Here is an 18,279-nt window from a genome sequence, read left to right on the forward strand (position 1 = left end):
GGGCCAAAGAGGGCCTAATCGAGCAGAATCCAGCAGAATCGATGCCATTGGCGCTGAATGGAGCCAAATGGAGCCCAATCGAACCGACTCGAAGCGAATTGACCTGATTCAAGCCTAATCGGGTCGAATGGCGTGAAAATGCGATGACTCGAACGGAATCAAAGATTAGAGAAGGGGAGGGGAGCGGCTGGGAGGGTAGAACAGAATAGAATAGAACAGTACATAATAGAAGGAAGAGAAGATAGCACAGTACGGTAGAGCAGAGAAGAGTAGAGTCGAATAGAGTGAAATAGTGCAGAATAGAGCTGAATAGAGCCAATTCTAGCCGAATCGAGCCCAATGGAAACAAAACGTGATGAATCGCGTCGAATAGCGTCCCATCGAATCCATTAGAATAGATTAGAGTAGGGTAGGGTAGAACAGAATAGAGTAGAATGGAGTCGAATGGAGTTCCATAGAGAAAACTAGAGTAGAAAAGAGTCGAATCGAGCCGAATAAGGCTCAACCAAGTCGAATTGAGTTGAAACAAGCCGAATCGAAGTGATTCAAGCCAAATCGAGCTGAATCGAGCTGATGGTGCCGAATGAGCCGATTCAAGCCTCATCGCGTCCAATCACATTGAAATGCTTTGAATCGAATCCAATTGAATAGATTCAAAAAGGTTAGGGTAGGGTGGTTTTTGATAGGGTAGACTAGGGTAGACGAAAGTAGACTAGAGTAGAGTAGACAAGAGAAGTCTAGAGTAGTAGCCTAGACAAGACAGCTGGACTAGTCAGACTAGTGGTATAGATCAGTAGGCTAGACAACTAGCCTTGAAGAGTCCCCTTGCCCTGACAAGTACCCTAAATTCTGAATCTGAACTAGTCCCCTTGCCTTAACTAGTATCCTGAACTAGTAGCCTTGTCTGAACTAGTACCCTTAACTAGTAGCCTTGCCTTAAGTAATAGTCTTAATGTCTACCCTTGCCTTACCAGTACCCTGAACTAGTAGCCCTGCCTTAACTAGTACCCTGGCCTTCACCAGTAGCCTTCACTAGTACCCTGGCCTTCACTAGTAGCCTTGCCTCAACTAGTACCCTTCACTAGTACCCTCGCATGAACTAGTTGTCTTAACTAGTACCTGGCCTTCTCAGTCCCCATAAGTCCTACCCTGGCCTTAACCAGCTGCCTTAACTGGTACCCTGGTCTTAACTCGTAGTATTCACTTGTACCCTTGAATCCACTGGTAGCCTAAACTAGTCGTCTTGCCTTAAGTAGTAGCCTTCACTTGGACCTTGCCTGAACTAGTATCCTTAACTAGTACCTGTGCCTTAAGTAGTACTCTGAACTAGTACAGCGGCCATAACGAGTAGCCTGAACTAGTAGCCTTGTCTGAATTAGTACCCTGAACTTGTAGCCTTGCTTTAAGTAATAGTCTTAACATCTGCCCTTGCCTTACTAGTACCCTTAACTAGTGGCCAAGCCTTCCCTACTACCCCTAACTAGTAGCCTTGCCTTAACTAGTACCCTTGCCTTAACCAGTTGCCTTAACTAGGACCCTGGCCTTAACTAGAAATATCAACTTGTAAACTTGCATCAAAGAGTAGCCTTAACTAGTACTCTTGCCTTAAGTAGTGGGCTGAACTAGTACTCGTGGCTTAGCTAGTACTCTTAACTAGTACAGTGCCCCTAACTCGTATCCTGAACTAGTAGCCTTCTCTTAACTAGTACCCTTAACTAGTAGCCTTGCCTTCACTGGTACCCTGGCCTTCTCCAGTAGCCTTATCTCAGACCCTGGCCTTCACTGGCAGCCTTAAGTAGTACCCTTAATTAGTACCCTCGCATTCACTAGTAGTCTGAACTAGTACCCTGGCCGTATCAGTACCCAGAACTACTACCCTTGCCGTAACCAGTTGCCTTAACTAGGACCCTGGCCTTAACTAGTAGTATTCACTTGTATTCTTGCATCAACTAGTAGCCTTAACTAGGACTCTTGCCTTAAGTAGTGGCCTGAACTAGTACTCGTGCCTTAGCTAGTACTCTTAACTAGTACAGTGCCCCTAACTCGTATCCTGAACTAGTAGCCTTCTCTTAACTAGTACCCTTAACTAGTAGCCTTGCCTTCACTGGTACCCTGGCCTTCTCCAGTAGCCTTATCTCAGACCCTGGCCTTCACTGGCAGCCTTAACTAGTACCCTTAACTAGTACCCTCGCATTCACTAGTAGTCTGAACTAGTACCCTGGCCGTATCAGTACCCAGAACTACTACCCTTGCCGTAACCAGTTGCCTTAAGTAGTACCCTGGCCTTAACTAGTAGTATTCACTTGTATTCTTGCATCAACTAGTAGCCTTAACTAGGACTCTTGCCTTAAGCAGTGGCCTGAATTTGTACCTTGCCTTAACTAGCAGCCTTAACTAGCACCCGTGCCTTTACTAGTACTCTTAACTAGTACAGTGCCCCTAACTAGTCTCCTGAACTGGTAGCCTTGTCCTAACTAGTACCCTTAACCAGGAGCCTTGCCTTAAGGAATAGTCCTAATGGCTACCCTTGCCTCAACAAGTCCCCTTAACTAGTACCCTTGCATTAACTAGTAGCCTGGCCTTATCGGTACCCATAACTACTACCCTTGCCTTAACCAGTTGCCTTAACTAGCACCCTGGACTTAGCCAGTAGTATGAACATGTACCCTTGCATCGACTAGTCGACAACACGAGTACTCTTGCCTGAAGTAGTGGCCTAAACTCGTTCCTTGCCTTCCTAGTAGCCTTAACTAGTACTCTGAACTAGTACAGTGGCCCTAACTAGTATTCTGAACTAGAAGCCTTGTGGTAACTAGTACCCCTAACGAGTCACCTTGCCTTAAGGAACAGTCTTAACGTCTACCCTTGCCTTACTAGTCCTCTTAACTAGTAGCCAAACCTTAACTAGTACCCTGAAGTAGTAGCCTTGCATGGACTAGTAGCCCAGCCTTAACTAGTACCCTGGCCGTCACTAGGACCCTTGCCTCAACTAGTACCCTGGCATTAACTAGTAGTCTTAACTAGTATCCTGGCCTTATCGCTACCCATAGCTACTACCCTTGCCTTGACCAGTTGCCTTAACTAGTACCCGGGCCTTAATTAGTAGTATGAACTTGTACCCTTGCATCAACTAGTAGCCTAAACTAATACGCTTGCCTGAAGTAGTAGCCTTCACTTGTACCTTGCCTTCCTAGTAGCCTTAACTAGTACCCGTCCATTAACTAGTACTCTTAACTAGTACAGTGGCCCTAACTAGTAGCCCGAACTAGTCCCCTTGCCTTAGGTAGTCCCTTTTCCAAACTAGTACCCTTCTTGAGTACCCCTTTTTTTATGGAGTAGGGTATGGTCCAGTAGGGTGTCATAAGGTAGGGTAGCATACGGTAGAACAGAGAAAACAGAATCCAATAGAATAGAAGAGGATAAGTCAGGATAGCTTAGTTTCGTGTAGGGTATGGTAGAGTAGCATAGGATGGAATAGAGAAAAGAGAAAACGAGAATCCAATACAACAGAATCGAAAAGAACAGACTAGATGAGGAAAGACTAGGGCGGGATAGGGTTCTGTCGAATAGAAGAGCGTAGAGTGGTGTGGAATGGAGTCAAATGCAGTCAAACCGAGATGAATAGACTAGAAAAGAGTCGAATCGAGCGGAATAGCACCGAATAGGGACGTATAGGGCTGAGTCGAGCCCAGTCGAGCCCATTCGAGCCCAATCAAGTCAAATCGACCAGATTCGAGCTGAATGGAGCTGAATGGAGCTGGAATGAGCCAAATAGAGACACAGAAAATGAGCCAAGCTAGATCGAGCCAAATCGCACCTAATCACATCCTATTGCATCGAATCTCGTCGAAGTCCATCCAATCCCACCAAAACCCATTGAATCTCATGAAATCTCACCGAATCCCGTCCAATTGTGTCCAATCGGGTCGAATCGAATGCAATCGAATTCAATAGAACAGCTTAGAGTAGTGTAGGTTAGGCTGGGATTCAATAGGGTAGGGCACAGAGGAATAGACTAGAGAAGCATAGAGTAGAAGAGAAGAGAATACAAAGAGTAGAATGGAGTAGAGTGGAGTAGAATAGTCAGAGTCGAGTAGTGCAGAATAGAGATGAATAGATCCAATTCGAGCTGAATCGAGTCGAATGGAGAGGAAATGAGACAAATCTCCATGAATCGAATAGATTAGAGTAGAGTAGGGTGGGGGAGAAGAGAATAGAATAGTGTAGAATGGAGTCGAACAGAGTAGAATGGTGTGGAATGGAGTCGAATGGAGCCAAATAGAGACGAATAAAGTAGAAAAGAGTTGAATAGAGCTGAACAGGGCCGGATAAGTTTGGGTCGAGCCTAATGATGCTGAATCGAGCAGAATCGAGCCAAATTGACCCGATTCAAGCCAAATCGAGCTAAATCAAGCCAATTCAAGCCTAATCCCATGGAATCGCCTTGAAAGGCATTGAATCGAATCGATTAGAGTAGAGGAGGGTAGAGTAGGAGGGGTTAGACTAAAACAGAACAGAACACAAGAGAAAGAATCGAATAGAATGAAGTAGAGACGAGTACAGTAGAATAGAGTCCAATAGAGTTGAATAGAGCCAAAGAGAGCTGAATGCAGCCGAATCCACCAAATTCGAGGTGAATCGAGAAGAATCATGTCGAATCGCGTTGAAAAGTGTCGAATCCAATCCAATAGTTTAGTGTAGGGCAGGTAAGATGAGGGTAGGGTAGGGTAGAAAAGAATAGATTAGAATAGACCAGAAAGAATAGAGAAGAGTAGACTAGAGTCAAATCGAGTCAAATCCTGCCGAAAAGAGCCGAATAGAGAGGAAAAGGGCCAAGTCCAACCGAATCGAGTTGAATTCGCACAAAAAGGAGCTGATTCGAGCCGATAGGACCTGAATCAGGTCGAATCCCGTTCAAGTCTGTTGAATAGAATAGAACAGATTGCAGTAGGCTAAGTTAGAGTAGGGTAGGATAGACCAAAATGCAGTAGAACAGAACAGGATAGAAGAGAACTGAAAGACTAGAATAGGGTCGAGTAGTGCAGAGTCTAGAAGAATAGAGTTGAATATTGCCGACTAGAGCAAAATAGAGCCCAAAAGACCCAACGTGATAGAAATCAAGATGAATGGCGCCGAATCCCGCGGAATCATGCTGGATCGCGTCGAATCCCGTTGAATTGCATTGAATCCCATCCATTCAAGTCCAATCCAATCGAATCGATTAGAATAGACTAGACAAGGGTAGAGTACAAGACAATAGAATAGAGAAGAATACAGTCGGATGGAGTAGAATGGTGTAGAATGGAGTTGAAAAGAGATAATAGAGTTGAGTAGACTCATAGAGCCATATAGAGTTGAATAGAGCCTATTCAAGCTGAATAGAACTGACCAGGGCGAAATGGAGCCGATTAGAACTGAATCGAACCGATGAGAGCCCAAGAGGGATGAATGGAGTGCAACGGAGCCGATTGGAGCCGAATCGCATCGAAATGCGTGGAATCGAATCCAGTGGAATAGATTAGAGTAGGGTTGGTTAAAATAGAGTAGAAGAGAATTGAACACAGTAAAAGAGAATAAAAAGAATACAAGAGAATCGAGTCCAAAAGGTTAGAGCAGAGCAGAATAGTGTAGAGTAGAACAGAGTCGAATAGAGTCGAAGCGAGCCAAATGGAGAAGAAACAAGGCAAATCGCGTTGAATCCCCTCGAACCAATTCCAGTCAATTAGGGTAGGGTAGAGTAAAATAGTGTTGAGTGGAGTAGAATGCTGTGCAACGCAATCGAATGGAGTCGAAAGGAGTCGAAAAGAGCCGAATAGAGCCGAATAGTGCTGAAGAGGGCCGAAGAGGGCCGAATCGAGCTGAATTGAGCCAAATCCAGTAAATCGAGCCTAATGGAGCCGAATTGAGCCTAATCCAGTTGAATCGACACTCTTCGAGCCAAATGGAGCCGAATGGACATGAATCGAACCAATTCGACCTGAATCGTGTCCAAATTCATGGAATCGAATTGAACAGATTAGAGTAGGGGAGGTTCGGGTATGGCAGAGTGGAATAGAGTAGAGTAGCATAGAATAAAACAGAAGAGACTAGAAGAGAACAGAACAATACAGAACGAATACAGAAAATAGTAGGCTAGAGTAGCGTAGAGGGAAACAGAGTAGAGTAGAATAGATTCGAACGGAGCTAAATAGAGCCAAACTGAGCCGAATCGTGTCCAAATGGGTTGAATCCAATCCAATCCAATGGATTAGAATAGAGTAGAGTTGGGTAGCATAGGGTAGGGTAGAATAGAGTAGAAAAGAAGAGAACAGCATAGGAAGAAGAAAGAAAATAGAGAAGAGTAGACTAGAGTACGATAGAGTAGGCTCGTGTATAATAGGGTAGACTCGAATACAGCTGAATAGAGCCGAATGGAGTCAAAATGAGAGGAATCACGTCTAATCGATTCGAGTAAATTAGAGTGGTGTAGGCTAGAGTAGAGCAGAATAGTGTAGAATGGTGTGGAATAAATAGAATGAAGTAGAATGGAGTCAAATAGAGACAAAAAGAGTAGAGAAGAGTCGAATAGAGCAGAATAGGGCCGAAAGAGGCGGAATTGAGCAGAATCGAAGCAATTCAAGCCAAACGAACCGAATAGAGCCAAACGGAATAGAATCGAGCTGATTCAAGCTTAATCACGTCGAATCCCGTTCAATGCATCCAATGCAATCCAAACGTCTAGATTAGAGAAGGGGAGAGGAGGGTGGAATAGAATAGAGTAGAGTAGACTAGAAGAGATTAGAACAGAATAGAAGGAATAGAATAGAGTAGAAAAGAGTAGGGTCGAATAGACTCGAATAGAGTCGATTAGAGACGAATAGGCCAAATAGAGACGAATAGAGAAAACAGAGCTGAATGGAGCCGAATAGAGACGTAAAGGAGCCATATAGAGCCGATTCGCACCTAATCGAGCTGAATCAAGCAGAATCACGCCGACTGGCACTGAATAGCGTCGAATCACATCGAATCACGTCGAATCGCATCAAATCACATCGTTTTGTGTCGGACCGGGTCGAATCGCTTCGTATCGCATCGGATTGCATCGAATGTCGTCGAATCACGACGAATCACGCCCCATCACGTCCAATAACTTCGAATTGCGTCCAATCTCCTAGAATTCTGCTGAATCACGTCGAATCGTATGGAATCTCGCCTAATCTCTTTGAATCCCGTCAAATGCCTTCGGACCTTGTCGAATCCCGTCAAATCCTGTCCAATCGCGTCGAAGTGAATCGAATTGAATCAAATAGATTCAAGTAGGGTGGGTTTGGGTGCGGTGCAGTAGGGTTGGGTAGGGCAGGATAGAACAGAGTCCAACAGAATAGGAGAGAACAGAACAGAAGAGAAAGAATCCAGCAGAATAGAATAGAGTAGGAAAGAGTCAGATAGTGCAGAACATAGCCGAATTGAGGCGAATGGAGACAAAACAAGATGAATCGCGTTGAATCGCTTCGAATCGGGTCAAATCGAATCCATTCGAATAGATTAGGGTAGGGAAGGGTAGACGAGAATAGAGGAGAATAGTGCAGAATGGTGTGGAATGGATTAGAACGGAGCCGACTCGAGACGAATAGAGTAGAAAAGAGTCGAATAGAGCATAGTTGGGCCGAATAGGGCCAAAGAGGGCCTAATCGAGCAGAATCCAGCAGAATCGATGCCATTGGAGCTGAATGGAGCCAAATGGAGCCCAATCGAACCGACTCGAAGCGAATTGACCTGATTCAAGCCTAATCGGGTCGAATGGCGTGAAAATGCGATGACTCGAACAGAATCAAAGATTAGAGAAGGGGAGGGGAGCGGCTGGGAGGGTAGAACAGAATAGAATAGAACAGTACATAATAGAAGGAAGAGAAGATAGCACAGTACGGTAGAGCAGAGAAGAGTAGAGTCGAATAGAGTGAAATAGTGCAGAATAGAGCTGAATAGAGCCAATTCTAGCCGAATCGAGCCCAATGGAAACAAAACGTGATGAATCGCGTCGAATAGCGTCCCATCGAATCCATTAGAATAGATTAGAGTAGGGTAGGGTAGAACAGAATAGAGTAGAATGGAGTCGAATGGAGTTGCATAGAGAAAACTAGAGTAGAAAAGAGTCGAATCGAGCCGAATAAGGCTCAACCAAGTCGAATTGAGTTGAAACAAGCCGAATCGAAGTGATTCAAGCCAAATCGAGCTGAATCGAGCTGATGGTGCCGAATGAGCCGATTCAAGCCTCATCGCGTCCAATCACATTGAAATGCTTTGAATCGAATCCAATTGAATAGATTCAAAAAGGTTAGGGTAGGGTGGTTTTTGATAGGGTAGACTAGGGTAGACGAAAGTAGACTAGAGTAGAGTAGACAAGAGAAGTCTAGAGTAGTAGCCTAGACAAGACAGCTGGACTAGTCAGACTAGTGGTATAGATCAGTAGGCTAGACAACTAGCCTTGAAGAGTACCCTTGCCCTGACAAGTACCCTAAATTCTGAATCTGAACTAGTCCCCTTGCCTTAACTAGTATCCTGAACTAGTAGCCTTGTCTGAACTAGTACCCTTAACTAGTAGCCTTGCCTTAAGTAATAGTCTTAATGTCTACCCTTGCCTTACCAGTACCCTGAACTAGTAGCCCTGCCTTAACTAGTACCCTGGCCTTCACCAGTAGCCTTCACTAGTACCCTGGCCTTCACTAGTAGCCTTGCCTCAACTAGTACCCTTCACTAGTACCCTCGCATGAACTAGTTGTCTTAACTAGTACCTGGCCTTCTCAGTCCCCATAAGTCCTACCCTGGCCTTAACCAGCTGCCTTAACTGGTACCCTGGTCTTAACTCGTAGTATTCACTTGTACCCTTGAATCCACTGGTAGCCTAAACTAGTCGTCTTGCCTTAAGTAGTAGCCTTCACTTGGACCTTGCCTGAACTAGTATCCTTAACTAGTACCTGTGCCTTAAGTAGTACTCTGAACTAGTACAGCGGCCATAACGAGTAGCCTGAACTAGTAGCCTTGTCTGAATTAGTACCCTGAACTTGTAGCCTTGCTTTAAGTAATAGTCTTAACATCTGCCCTTGCCTTACTAGTACCCTTAACTAGTGGCCAAGCCTTCCCTACTACCCCTAACTAGTAGCCTTGCCTTAACTAGTACCCTTGCCTTAACCAGTTGCCTTAACTAGGACCCTGGCCTTAACTAGAAATATCAACTTGTAAACTTGCATCAAAGAGTAGCCTTAACTAGTACTCTTGCCTTAAGTAGTGGGCTGAACTAGTACTCGTGGCTTAGCTAGTACTCTTAACTAGTACAGTGCCCCTAACTCGTATCCTGAACTAGTAGCCTTCTCTTAACTAGTACCCTTAACTAGTAGCCTTGCCTTCACTGGTACCCTGGCCTTCTCCAGTAGCCTTATCTCAGACCCTGGCCTTCACTGGCAGCCTTAAGTAGTACCCTTAATTAGTACCCTCGCATTCACTAGTAGTCTGAACTAGTACCCTGGCCGTATCAGTACCCAGAACTACTACCCTTGCCGTAACCAGTTGCCTTAACTAGGACCCTGGCCTTAACTAGTAGTATTCACTTGTATTCTTGCATCAACTAGTAGCCTTAACTAGGACTCTTGCCTTAAGTAGTGGCCTGAACTAGTACTCGTGCCTTAGCTAGTACTCTTAACTAGTACAGTGCCCCTAACTCGTATCCTGAACTAGTAGCCTTCTCTTAACTAGTACCCTTAACTAGTAGCCTTGCCTTCACTGGTACCCTGGCCTTCTCCAGTAGCCTTATCTCAGACCCTGGCCTTCACTGGCAGCCTTAACTAGTACCCTTAACTAGTACCCTCGCATTCACTAGTAGTCTGAACTAGTACCCTGGCCGTATCAGTACCCAGAACTACTACCCTTGCCGTAACCAGTTGCCTTAAGTAGTACCCTGGCCTTAACTAGTAGTATTCACTTGTATTCTTGCATCAACTAGTAGCCTTAACTAGGACTCTTGCCTTAAGCAGTGGCCTGAATTTGTACCTTGCCTTAACTAGCAGCCTTAACTAGCACCCGTGCCTTTACTAGTACTCTTAACTAGTACAGTGCCCCTAACTAGTCTCCTGAACTGGTAGCCTTGTCCTAACTAGTACCCTTAACCAGGAGCCTTGCCTTAAGGAATAGTCCTAATGGCTACCCTTGCCTCAACAAGTCCCCTTAACTAGTACCCTTGCATTAACTAGTAGCCTGGCCTTATCGGTACCCATAACTACTACCCTTGCCTTAACCAGTTGCCTTAACTAGCACCCTGGACTTAGCCAGTAGTATGAACATGTACCCTTGCATCGACTAGTCGACAACACGAGTACTCTTGCCTGAAGTAGTGGCCTAAACTCGTTCCTTGCCTTCCTAGTAGCCTTAACTAGTACTCTGAACTAGTACAGTGGCCCTAACTAGTATTCTGAACTAGAAGCCTTGTGGTAACTAGTACCCCTAACGAGTCACCTTGCCTTAAGGAACAGTCTTAACGTCTACCCTTGCCTTACTAGTCCTCTTAACTAGTAGCCAAACCTTAACTAGTACCCTGAAGTAGTAGCCTTGCATGGACTAGTAGCCCAGCCTTAACTAGTACCCTGGCCGTCACTAGGACCCTTGCCTCAACTAGTACCCTGGCATTAACTAGTAGTCTTAACTAGTATCCTGGCCTTATCGCTACCCATAGCTACTACCCTTGCCTTGACCAGTTGCCTTAACTAGTACCCGGGCCTTAATTAGTAGTATGAACTTGTACCCTTGCATCAACTAGTAGCCTAAACTAATACGCTTGCCTGAAGTAGTAGCCTTCACTTGTACCTTGCCTTCCTAGTAGCCTTAACTAGTACCCGTCCATTAACTAGTACTCTTAACTAGTACAGTGGCCCTAACTAGTAGCCCGAACTAGTCCCCTTGCCTTAGGTAGTCCCTTTTCCAAACTAGTACCCTTCTTGAGTACCCCTTTTTTTATGGAGTAGGGTATGGTCCAGTAGGGTGTCATAAGGTAGGGTAGCATACGGTAGAACAGAGAAAACAGAATCCAATAGAATAGAAGAGGATAAGTCAGGATAGCTTAGTTTCGTGTAGGGTATGGTAGAGTAGCATAGGATGGAATAGAGAAAAGAGAAAACGAGAATCCAATACAACAGAATCGAAAAGAACAGACTAGATGAGGAAAGACTAGGGCGGGATAGGGTTCTGTCGAATAGAAGAGCGTAGAGTGGTGTGGAATGGAGTCAAATGCAGTCAAACCGAGATGAATAGACTAGAAAAGAGTCGAATCGAGCGGAATAGCACCGAATAGGGACGTATAGGGCTGAGTCGAGCCCAGTCGAGCCCATTCGAGCCCAATCAAGTCAAATCGACCAGATTCGAGCTGAATGGAGCTGAATGGAGCTGGAATGAGCCAAATAGAGACACAGAAAATGAGCCAAGCTAGATCGAGCCAAATCGCACCTAATCACATCCTATTGCATCGAATCTCGTCGAAGTCCATCCAATCCCACCAAAACCCATTGAATCTCATGAAATCTCACCGAATCCCGTCCAATTGTGTCCAATCGGGTCGAATCGAATGCAATCGAATTCAATAGAACAGCTTAGAGTAGTGTAGGTTAGGCTGGGATTCAATAGGGTAGGGCACAGAGGAATAGACTAGAGAAGCATAGAGTAGAAGAGAAGAGAATACAAAGAGTAGAATGGAGTAGAGTGGAGTAGAATAGTCAGAGTCGAGTAGTGCAGAATAGAGATGAATAGATCCAATTCGAGCTGAATCGAGTCGAATGGAGAGGAAATGAGACAAATCTCCATGAATCGAATAGATTAGAGTAGAGTAGGGTGGGGGAGAAGAGAATAGAATAGTGTAGAATGGAGTCGAACAGAGTAGAATGGTGTGGAATGGAGTCGAATGGAGCCAAATAGAGACGAATAAAGTAGAAAAGAGTTGAATAGAGCTGAACAGGGCCGGATAAGTTTGGGTCGAGCCTAATGATGCTGAATCGAGCAGAATCGAGCCAAATTGACCCGATTCAAGCCAAATCGAGCTAAATCAAGCCAATTCAAGCCTAATCCCATGGAATCGCCTTGAAAGGCATTGAATCGAATCGATTAGAGTAGAGGAGGGTAGAGTAGGAGGGGTTAGACTAAAACAGAACAGAACACAAGAGAAAGAATCGAATAGAATGAAGTAGAGACGAGTACAGTAGAATAGAGTCCAATAGAGTTGAATAGAGCCAAAGAGAGCTGAATGCAGCCGAATCCACCAAATTCGAGGTGAATCGAGAAGAATCATGTCGAATCGCGTTGAAAAGTGTCGAATCCAATCCAATAGTTTAGTGTAGGGCAGGTAAGATGAGGGTAGGGTAGGGTAGAAAAGAATAGATTAGAATAGACCAGAAAGAATAGAGAAGAGTAGACTAGAGTCAAATCGAGTCAAATCCTGCCGAAAAGAGCCGAATAGAGAGGAAAAGGGCCAAGTCCAACCGAATCGAGTTGAATTCGCACAAAAAGGAGCTGATTCGAGCCGATAGGACCTGAATCAGGTCGAATCCCGTTCAAGTCTGTTGAATAGAATAGAACAGATTGCAGTAGGCTAAGTTAGAGTAGGGTAGGATAGACCAAAATGCAGTAGAACAGAACAGGATAGAAGAGAACTGAAAGACTAGAATAGGGTCGAGTAGTGCAGAGTCTAGAAGAATAGAGTTGAATATTGCCGACTAGAGCAAAATAGAGCCCAAAAGACCCAACGTGATAGAAATCAAGATGAATGGCGCCGAATCCCGCGGAATCATGCTGGATCGCGTCGAATCCCGTTGAATTGCATTGAATCCCATCCATTCAAGTCCAATCCAATCGAATCGATTAGAATAGACTAGACAAGGGTAGAGTACAAGACAATAGAATAGAGAAGAATACAGTCGGATGGAGTAGAATGGTGTAGAATGGAGTTGAAAAGAGATAATAGAGTTGAGTAGACTCATAGAGCCATATAGAGTTGAATAGAGCCTATTCAAGCTGAATAGAACTGACCAGGGCGAAATGGAGCCGATTAGAACTGAATCGAACCGATGAGAGCCCAAGAGGGATGAATGGAGTGCAACGGAGCCGATTGGAGCCGAATCGCATCGAAATGCGTGGAATCGAATCCAGTGGAATAGATTAGAGTAGGGTTGGTTAAAATAGAGTAGAAGAGAATTGAACACAGTAAAAGAGAATAAAAAGAATACAAGAGAATCGAGTCCAAAAGGTTAGAGCAGAGCAGAATAGTGTAGAGTAGAACAGAGTCGAATAGAGTCGAAGCGAGCCAAATGGAGAAGAAACAAGGCAAATCGCGTTGAATCCCCTCGAACCAATTCCAGTCAATTAGGGTAGGGTAGAGTAAAATAGTGTTGAGTGGAGTAGAATGCTGTGCAACGCAATCGAATGGAGTCGAAAGGAGTCGAAAAGAGCCGAATAGAGCCGAATAGTGCTGAAGAGGGCCGAAGAGGGCCGAATCGAGCTGAATTGAGCCAAATCCAGTAAATCGAGCCTAATGGAGCCGAATTGAGCCTAATCCAGTTGAATCGACACTCTTCGAGCCAAATGGAGCCGAATGGACATGAATCGAACCAATTCGACCTGAATCGTGTCCAAATTCATGGAATCGAATTGAACAGATTAGAGTAGGGGAGGTTCGGGTATGGCAGAGTGGAATAGAGTAGAGTAGCATAGAATAAAACAGAAGAGACTAGAAGAGAACAGAACAATACAGAACGAATACAGAAAATAGTAGGCTAGAGTAGCGTAGAGGGAAACAGAGTAGAGTAGAATAGATTCGAACGGAGCTAAATAGAGCCAAACTGAGCCGAATCGTGTCCAAATGGGTTGAATCCAATCCAATCCAATGGATTAGAATAGAGTAGAGTTGGGTAGCATAGGGTAGGGTAGAATAGAGTAGAAAAGAAGAGAACAGCATAGGAAGAAGAAAGAAAATAGAGAAGAGTAGACTAGAGTACGATAGAGTAGGCTCGTGTATAATAGGGTAGACTCGAATACAGCTGAATAGAGCCGAATGGAGTCAAAATGAGAGGAATCACGTCTAATCGATTCGAGTAAATTAGAGTGGTGTAGGCTAGAGTAGAGCAGAATAGTGTAGAATGGTGTGGAATAAATAGAATGAAGTAGAATGGAGTCAAATAGAGACAAAAAGAGTAGAGAAGAGTCGAATAGAGCAGAATAGGGCCGAAAGAGGCGGAATTGAGCAGAATCGAAGCAATTCAAGCCAAACGAACCGAATAGAGCCAAACGGAATAGAATCGAGCTGATTCAAGCTTAATCACGTCGAATCCCGTTCAATGCATCCAATGCAATCCAAACGTCTAGATTAGAGAAGGGGAGAGGAGGGTGGAATAGAATAGAGTAGAGTAGACTAGAAGAGATTAGAACAGAATAGAAGGAATAGAATAGAGTAGAAAAGAGTAGGGTCGAATAGACTCGAATAGAGTCGATTAGAGACGAATAGGCCAAATAGAGACGAATAGAGAAAACAGAGCTGAATGGAGCCGAATAGAGACGTAAAGGAGCCATATAGAGCCGATTCGCACCTAATCGAGCTGAATCAAGCAGAATCACGCCGACTGGCACTGAATAGCGTCGAATCACATCGAATCACGTCGAATCGCATCAAATCACATCGTTTTGTGTCGGACCGGGTCGAATCGCTTCGTATCGCATCGGATTGCATCGAATGTCGTCGAATCACGACGAATCACGCCCCATCACGTCCAATAACTTCGAATTGCGTCCAATCTCCTAGAATTCTGCTGAATCACGTCGAATCGTATGGAATCTCGCCTAATCTCTTTGAATCCCGTCAAATGCCTTCGGACCTTGTCGAATCCCGTCAAATCCTGTCCAATCGCGTCGAAGTGAATCGAATTGAATCAAATAGATTCAAGTAGGGTGGGTTTGGGTGCGGTGCAGTAGGGTTGGGTAGGGCAGGATAGAACAGAGTCCAACAGAATAGGAGAGAACAGAACAGAAGAGAAAGAATCCAGCAGAATAGAATAGAGTAGGAAAGAGTCAGATAGTGCAGAACATAGCCGAATTGAGGCGAATGGAGACAAAACAAGATGAATCGCGTTGAATCGCTTCGAATCGGGTCAAATCGAATCCATTCGAATAGATTAGGGTAGGGAAGGGTAGACGAGAATAGAGGAGAATAGTGCAGAATGGTGTGGAATGGATTAGAACGGAGCCGACTCGAGACGAATAGAGTAGAAAAGAGTCGAATAGAGCATAGTTGGGCCGAATAGGGCCAAAGAGGGCCTAATCGAGCAGAATCCAGCAGAATCGATGCCATTGGAGCTGAATGGAGCCAAATGGAGCCCAATCGAACCGACTCGAAGCGAATTGACCTGATTCAAGCCTAATCGGGTCGAATGGCGTGAAAATGCGATGACTCGAACAGAATCAAAGATTAGAGAAGGGGAGGGGAGCGGCTGGGAGGGTAGAACAGAATAGAATAGAACAGTACATAATAGAAGGAAGAGAAGATAGCACAGTACGGTAGAGCAGAGAAGAGTAGAGTCGAATAGAGTGAAATAGTGCAGAATAGAGCTGAATAGAGCCAATTCTAGCCGAATCGAGCCCAATGGAAACAAAACGTGATGAATCGCGTCGAATAGCGTCCCATCGAATCCATTAGAATAGATTAGAGTAGGGTAGGGTAGAACAGAATAGAGTAGAATGGAGTCGAATGGAGTTGCATAGAGAAAACTAGAGTAGAAAAGAGTCGAATCGAGCCGAATAAGGCTCAACCAAGTCGAATTGAGTTGAAACAAGCCGAATCGAAGTGATTCAAGCCAAATCGAGCTGAATCGAGCTGATGGTGCCGAATGAGCCGATTCAAGCCTCATCGCGTCCAATCACATTGAAATGCTTTGAATCGAATCCAATTGAATAGATTCAAAAAGGTTAGGGTAGGGTGGTTTTTGATAGGGTAGACTAGGGTAGACGAAAGTAGACTAGAGTAGAGTAGACAAGAGAAGTCTAGAGTAGTAGCCTAGACAAGACAGCTGGACTAGTCAGACTAGTGGTATAGATCAGTAGGCTAGACAACTAGCCTTGAAGAGTACCCTTGCCCTGACAAGTACCCTAAATTCTGAATCTGAACTAGTCCCCTTGCCTTAACTAGTATCCTGAACTAGTAGCCTTGTCTGAACTAGTACCCTTAACTAGTAGCCTTGCCTTAAGTAATAGTCTTAATGTCTACCCTTGCCTTACCAGTACCCTGAACTAGTAGCCCTGCCTTAACTAGTACCCTGGCCTTCACCAGTAGCCTTCACTAGTACCCTGGCCTTCACTAGTAGCCTTGCCTCAACTAGTACCCTTCACTAGTACCCTCGCATGAACTAGTTGTCTTAACTAGTACCTGGCCTTCTCAGTCCCCATAAGTCCTACCCTGGCCTTAACCAGCTGCCTTAACTGGTACCCTGGTCTTAACTCGTAGTATTCACTTGTACCCTTGAATCCACTGGTAGCCTAAACTAGTCGTCTTGCCTTAAGTAGTAGCCTTCACTTGGACCTTGCCTGAACTAGTATCCTTAACTAGTACCTGTGCCTTAAGTAGTACTCTGAACTAGTACAGCGGCCATAACGAGTAGCCTGAACTAGTAGCCTTGTCTGAATTAGTACCCTGAACTTGTAGCCTTGCTTTAAGTAATAGTCTTAACATCTGCCCTTGCCTTACTAGTACCCTTAACTAGTGGCCAAGCCTTCCCTACTACCCCTAACTAGTAGCCTTGCCTTAACTAGTACCCTTGCCTTAACCAGTTGCCTTAACTAGGACCCTGGCCTTAACTAGAAATATCAACTTGTAAACTTGCATCAAAGAGTAGCCTTAACTAGGACTCTTGCCTTAAGTAGTGGGCTGAACTAGTACTCGTGCCTTAGCTAGTACTCTTAACTAGTACAGTGCCCCTAACTCGTATCCTGAACTAGTAGCCTTCTCTTAACTAGTACCCTTAACTAGTAGCCTTGCCTTCACTGGTACCCTGGCCTTCTCCAGTAGCCTTAACTCAGACCCTGGCCTTCACTGGCAGCCTTAAGTAGTACCCTTAACTAGTACCCTCGCATTCACTAGTAGTCTGAACTAGTACCCTGGCCGTATCAGTACCCAGAACTACTACCCTTGCCGTAACCAGTTGCCTTAACTAGGACCCTGGCCTTAACTAGTAGTATTCACTTGTATTCTTGCATCAACTAGTAGCCTTAACTAGGACTCTTGCCTTAAGCAGTGGCCTGAATTTGTACCTTGCCTTAACTAGCAGCCTTAACTAGCACCCGTGCCTTTACTAGTACTCTTAACTAGTACAGTGCCCCTAACTAGTCTCCTGAACTGGTAGCCTTGTCCTAACTAGTACCCTTAACCAGGAGCCTTGCCTTAAGGAATAGTCCTAATGGCTACCCTTGCCTCAACAAGTCCCCTTAACTAGTACCCTTGCATTAACTAGTAGCCTGGCCTTATCGGTACCCATAACTACTACCCTTGCCTTAACCAGTTGCCTTAACTAGCACCCTGGACTTAGCCAGTAGTATGAACATGTACCCTTGCATCGACTAGTCGACAACACGAGTACTCTTGCCTGAAGTAGTGGCCTAAACTCGTTCCTTGCCTTCCTAGTAGCCTTAACTAGTACTCTGAACTAGTACAGTGGCCCTAACTAGTATTCTGAACTAGAAGCCTTGTGGTAACTAGTACCCCTAACGAGTCACCTTGCCTTAAGGAACAGTCTTAACGTCTACCCTTGCCTTACTAGTCCTCTTAACTAGTAGCCAAACCTTAACTAGTACCCTGAAGTAGTAGCCTTGCATGGACTAGTAGCCCAGCCTTAACTAGTACCCTGGCCGTCACTAGGACCCTTGCCTCAACTAGTACCCTGGCATTAACTAGTAGTCTTAACTAGTACCCTGGCCTTATCGCTACCCATAGCTACTACCCTTGCCTTGACCAGTTGCCTTAACTAGTACCCGGGCCTTAATTAGTAGTATGAACTTGTACCCTTGCATCAACTAGTAGCCTAAACTAATACGCTTGCCTGAAGTAGTAGCCTTCACTTGTACCTTGCCTTCCTAGTAGCCTTAACTAGTACCCGTCCATTAACTAGTACTCTTAACTAGTACAGTGGCCCTAACTAGTAGCCCGAACTAGTCCCCTTGCCTTAGGTAGTCCCTTTTCCAAACTAGTACCCTTCTTGAGTACCCCTTTTTTTATGGAGTAGGGTATGG

The sequence above is a fragment of the Loxodonta africana genome, chromosome 20 (assembly GCF_030014295.1).
Source record: "Loxodonta africana isolate mLoxAfr1 chromosome 20, mLoxAfr1.hap2, whole genome shotgun sequence".
Classification (NCBI taxonomy): domain Eukaryota; kingdom Metazoa; phylum Chordata; class Mammalia; order Proboscidea; family Elephantidae; genus Loxodonta; species Loxodonta africana.